Source organism: Microtus pennsylvanicus, chromosome 15 (genome assembly GCF_037038515.1).
Source record: "Microtus pennsylvanicus isolate mMicPen1 chromosome 15, mMicPen1.hap1, whole genome shotgun sequence".
Taxonomy (NCBI): domain Eukaryota; kingdom Metazoa; phylum Chordata; class Mammalia; order Rodentia; family Cricetidae; genus Microtus; species Microtus pennsylvanicus.
Window position 1 is genome coordinate 17,865,513 of NC_134593.1, and position 6,329 is coordinate 17,871,841.

Genomic DNA, 6,329 nt, shown 5'->3' on the forward strand with positions numbered 1-6,329 from the left:
CTCCTCTTTCTGTTTTTTCAGGAATAATTTATAATCCCCAACAAGACAAATTTTTCTTTACTTCTCTAAACATTTTCTCTAAGGTATCTGCATCTGAACACATTAGTAAAATATCATCCATATAATGGTAAATTATAGATTGAGGAAACTGTTTACTAATTATTTCCAGTGACTGTTGTATAAAATATTGACATAAGATAGGACTTTTTAACATTCCTTGTGGAAGGATTTTCTATTGATATCTTTTTATAGGCTGGGATGTATTATAAGTAGGCATTGTGGAGGCAAATTTTTCACTATCCTGTTCTATCAAAGGTATATTTAAAAAGCAATCTTCTAAATCAATCACTAGAATAGAGCATCATTTAGGTAATAGAGAAGGCAAGAATTCCAGGTTATAAAGAGCCCATTGGTGAGTCACCATATTAATAGCTCTTAAATCCGTCACCATTCATCATTTTCCAGATTTCTTTTAGTAACAAATAGAGGATAATTTCAAGCACTGGTCTATTCTTCAATATGTTGAGCATTTAGCAGCTCCTGTGCCAACTGCTATAATTTTTCTGATGTCAAAGGCTATTGATCCACCCAGACAGGTTTGTCAGTTAGCCATTTTAAAGGTGTACAGAGCAAGTTCCAGGACAGCCAGGGCTACACAAAGAAACCCTGTCTTGACAAACAAAAACAAAATCTGTGAAAACACAAACAATACAATGAAATAATGAAAGTAGTCCAAAATGTGAAAGTACAAATGGAATCATTAGAGAAAGCCCAAATCAAGATAAAACTGGAAAAGAAAAATTTAGGAAGTCAAACGAAATCTTTAGAAGTAATCAGAAGAAATAGGAAGGATACTACATACTCATTGACACTACATACTAGTTTTAAAAAAAACTCCACCAGGAGGATATTACAATTCTAAACATTTGTGGACCAAACACAAGGTCACACAAGTTCATGAGAGAAACACTTTTACAGCTAAAGTCACGTATAGATTCTCACACAGTAATAGTGGGATACTCTAATACCCTATTCTCACTAACAGATAGGTCATTCAGGCAAAACTAAGCAGAGAAATGCTGGAATTAAATAACATCATGAATCAAATGGATCTAGCAGATATTTACAGAACATTTCACACAAAAGAGTAAACACACAAAAGAGGAATATACACACAAAGGAGTATACACACCAAAGAGGAATATACACACAAAGGAATATACACACAAAGGAGTATACACACAAAAGAGGAATATACACACAAAGCAGTATACACACAAAGAAGTATACAAACAAAGGAATATACACACAAAGGATTATACACACAAAGGAATATACACACAAAGGAGTATACACACAAAGGAATATACACACAAAGGAATATACACACAAAGGAGTATACACACAAAAGAGGAATATACACACAAAGGAGTATACACACAAAAGAGGAATATACACACAAAGGAGTATACACACAAAAGAGGAATATACACACAAAGGAGTATACAAACAAAGGAATATACACACAAAGGAATATACACACAAAGGAATATACACACAAAGGAGTATACACACAAAAGAGGAATATACACACAAAGGAATATACACACAAAAGAGGAATATACACACAAAGGAATATACACACAAAAGAGGAATATACACACAAAAGAGGAATATACACACAAAGGAGTATACACACAAAGGAATATACACACAAAGGAATATACATACAAAGGAGTATACCTTCTTCTCAGAAACTCTGGAACTTTCTCCAAAATTGACCACATACTTGGATACAAAGTCTCAACAGACATAAGAAAATTGAAACAACACCCTGAATCCTATCTGACCCTCATGAATTAAAGCTGGATATCAACCATCACAGAAAGTATAAAACTCATGAAAACTGGCACCAGCGCTCGGCAGAGCTCAAGGGGGGGGGGGGTGAAGAAGGGGCCAGCCTTTGAGCGACAGCGACGCAAGATGGTAGCCACCACAGGCTCGGGAGTAAAAGTCCCTCGAAATTTCCAACTGTTGGAAGAGCTGGAAGAAGGCCAGAAAGGAGTAGGCGACGGCACAGTTAGCTGGGGTCTAGAGGAGACAGAACACTTACAAGAGGGACAGGGATGATAATTGTGCCTCCAAGAACAATTTATGAAAACCGAATATACAGCCTTAAAATAGAATGTGGGCCTAAATACCCAGAAGCACCCCCATCTGTGAGATTTGTAACAAAAGTCAGTATGAGTGGCGTGAGTAGTTCAAATGGCGTGGTGGACCCAAGGGCCACAGCAGTGCTGGCAAAGTGGCAGAATTCCCACAGCACCAAAGTCATCCTGCAGGAGCTTCGACGCTTGATGATGTCAAAAGAGAACATGAAGCTGCCACAGCCGCCAGAAGGACAGTGTTACAGCAATTCATCACCAGGGCCCAGGCCTCCCCTCCCCAATCCAACCTAAGTCTTCATTTTCCACAGTAGTGAATTTTCTAGATTCATCTTGTAGACCTCAAAGTCCTGGAGAGGAAGCTCCACTGAGACTTCATCCTGAGACACTGTTCTGATACTAATTTCTGTCCATTTGAAATACCTGAGCTGTGCTGTGTAACATCTTCTGTCGAGTGTAACCGCTGGCTGCCTAGTTGAACTTCTGGGATCAAGAAGGTGTGTTGAAATCAATTTCCTTTGGGAGCGGCGGGCACAGCTAACGCAACTGTGAACAGACACGTCACACAATCACCAGCTGCTGACACATGGCCTGGGTCTGCCTTTGCCCGCCCCGCCCTCCTGCCACAGCTGTGTGGTGGCCCTTAGACTAGATGGGAAGGCTTCAGGTAGCAGCCGTGGGACTACTGCTGGGCTTGGGGTGCTTTGGCTGTACCCCTGATTCCTTAAGTCTTAAGTGATGCCCCGTCCAAGCCATCGTCTCCCCCATTCCTCCACTCCCGCCCTTGGCCAAGGCTTAGATTGTAACCCTCCCCTCCCTCTGAAATTGGCCGTGGGTGAGGAATTCAGGGCTTCCTGTATCCCCACCTTTATCAAGGGGTGCTGCTTTCCCCCTCCTCAATTCCACCCAACACTTGTTGTGGCCAGAAGCCATCAGATGAGGTTGGAAGAGCCTGGCCTCCCTCACTTAGCTCTGGACCACACATTCACTTGCCACCAGCCTGGGAAGGGGTGCTGGGTCCTCAGCCGATGCACTTTGAGCTCAGGTCTTGAGGTGAACAGAGCAGTCACGAGGCAACAAACCTGACAGTGCTCAGGGTCCTTGGTGATTCCGCCTAGAGAAAGGCCATGCGGAGAGTCCTAAGTGCACGGGGTTCTGTGTTGGTTCCTTTTCTCATAATCGCTTTGCTTTTACAAACTGAAGAGATTTGGACAGGGCTCCCTGGCCCTGTCTGATGTGGAGCCTGACCGCTGGAACAGAGGCCCTGATCCTGTGGACTCAGGTTTCAGTGTTGCTGCTCCTCAGACCCTAGGCAGGGACCTGGAGGAGCTCGGTGTCACGAGTTTTCAGTGGGCCTAGCCTCCTGGCTCGTTGCCATGTTCCTCACTCTGTTCAGGACCACTAAATGTTGAAATATGGATGCATACCGAAATAAAGGCAATTTGTTGTGTTGCAAAAAAAAACCTCATGAAAAATGGATCAAGGCAGACATTATGAAAGAAATTAAAATCTTTTTAGAACTGAATGAAAATGAAAACACAATATACCCAAGCCTATCAGACACAATGAAGACAGTCCTAAGAAGCAAGTTCATAGCACTAAGTTTCCACATAAAAAACCTGGAGAGTGTGCATATCAGCAATTTAATGGTGCACTGAAAGTTCTAGAAGAAATAACACTAAAAAAGATGAGATAGCATGGAATAAACTTGGGGCTGAAATCAATAAAATAGAAACAAAAAAATTCAAAACTCAATGGAACACACAGTTGGTTCTTTGAGGAAATCAGTAAGATTGATAAACCCTTGGCCAAATTAACTAAAAGATGAAGAGAGACTACCCAAATTAATAGAATCAGAGGAAAAAAGAAGGACATCACCACAGACATCAAAGAAATCCAGGGAATCATAAGGATGTCTTTTAAAACTATGTATTTTAGCATACTTGAAAAAATTGATAATTTTTGATATATTTGATCTACCAAAGTTATATCAAGACTAGATGAGCAATTTAAACAGAGCCATAACCTCTAGTAAAATAGAAGCAGTCACTGAAAATGTCCCAATCAAAAAAAGCCCAGAGCCAGATGGATTTAGCACAGAATTATACCAGACCTTCAAAGAAGAATTAGCAACAGTACTCCTCAAATTATTTTGCAAAATAGGAACAAAAGGAGCATTACCTATTTCTTTTAATGATGCCACAATCGCCTTTTAATCCCAGCACTTGGTAGGCAGAGTCAGGAGAATCTTGTGAGTTCAAGGTCAGCCTGCTCTATAGATTTATTTTCAGGACAACCAGGGTTACACAGAGAAGCCCTGTCTGGAGAAACAAACAAACAAAACAGTCATGGAGAGACTAGGGATATAAGGGACATTCCTAGACATAATAAAGGCAATTTACAGCAAGTTCACAACCAACATCAACTTAAAGAGAGAGAAACTCAAAGAAATCCCACTAAAATTAGAGACAATAAAAGAATGTCTACTCTTTCTATACCTAGTCAATATAGTATTCATTTGAAATCTTGGCAAGAGCAATAAGATGACTGAAAGAAATCAAGGGGATACAAATTGAAAAGGAAGAAGTCAAAGTATTTTTATTTGCAGATTGTAGTAGCTTGAAAGAAAATGACCACCTTAGTCTCCGTGGCACCATTGGAGGTAAGACCTTGATAGAGTAGGTGCGGTGGTGTTGGAGGAAGTATGTCACTTGGAGGTCTCAGATACTGAAGCCAGGCCCACTGTGGCCCTCTCTCCTCCTGCTGTCTTTGGATGCAGATGTAGAACTCTCAGCTACTTCTCCAGCACCATGCCTCCCTGCGTGTGGCCATGCTTCCCACCATGTTGCAAAATATTTGTTTAATTATGTAAAGATATGTTGCATTTGTTTATGTTGTGGAATATTTGTTTAACTATGTAAAGATATGTTACATTTGTTTAATTATGCAAAGATGCGCTGCTGTTTTACCTTGCCTGCCTAAGATACCTTAGGCAGTACATTAGAATCATCTAATAAAAAGCTGAATGATCAACAGTGAGGGAGAAGGTACAGGCAGGATTTCCAGGCAGGGAGAGTAAGCAGGAGGAAGAATTTGGCTTGGGGAAAAGAAAAAAGAAAAAGAGATGACAGGAAGATTCCAGGGGCCAGACAAACAGACACAGAGGAAGCAAAAAAGTAGGACATATAGAATATAGAATGAAAGAAAGGTAAAAAGCCCCAAGGCAAAACACAGATGAATAGAAACAGGTTAAATTAAGTTAAAAGAGTTAGTGAGACAAGTGTAAGATAAGGCTGAGCACTCATATTTAACAATAAACCTCCATGTCCTTATTTGGAAGCTGGTTGGCAACCAAAAGAAAATATCACCATGATGATAAAGGACTAAATCACTGAAATGTAAGCAAGCCCCAAGTAAGTGTTTTCATTTTAAGAGATGCTATAGTCATGTTATCTCTTCACAGAAATAAAATCCTAAGACACAGACTATATGATAGTATACATAAGTGACCCTAAACATTCCACTGGGAAACTTTGGCAGCTGATAAACATCTTTCAGGAAAGTAGTAGAATACAAAATACATTTTAAAAAAATCAATAAATAGATTTCCTATATACAAATGACAAACAAACTGAGAAAGGAATCAGGGAAACACTAGCTTTCACAATAGCCTCAAAAAGTTAAAATATCTTGGGGTAACTAACTAAGCAAGTGAAAGACTTGCATAATAAAACCTTTACGATACTGAAGAAAGAAAGTGAAGAAGTTATCAGAAGATGGAAAGATCCCCCATGATCATGGATCAGTTGGTTTAATATTATGAAAATGGCCAACCTATCCAAAAACAATCTACAGATTCAGTGCAATCCCCATCAAAATTACAGATCTTCACAGAAATTGAAAAGACAATTTTCAACTTCGTGTGGAAATACAAAAAAAATTTTGAAAAGCTAATACACCTGAGTAATAAAAAAATTGCTGGCGGTATCACCAACCCCAATTACAAGTTGGATCACAGAGCTATAGTAATAAAAACAGCATGACGTTAACATACTGGTGAATATAACTGAAGACCCAGACATAAATTTACACACCTATGGAGGAGATTTGATTTTTTGCAGAAAAGCCACAAATACAAACTGGTTAGAAGGCAGAATCTTTAAC

At 39.6% G+C, this 6,329-nt stretch overlaps 1 pseudogene; it reads left to right on the forward strand.

Annotated features, from left to right (window-relative positions):
• Positions 1-1,966: 1,966 nt before the first annotated feature.
• On the forward strand, positions 1,967-3,063 carry LOC142835536 (ubiquitin-conjugating enzyme E2 variant 1 pseudogene; annotated as a pseudogene).
• Positions 3,064-6,329: the final 3,266 nt, after the last annotated feature.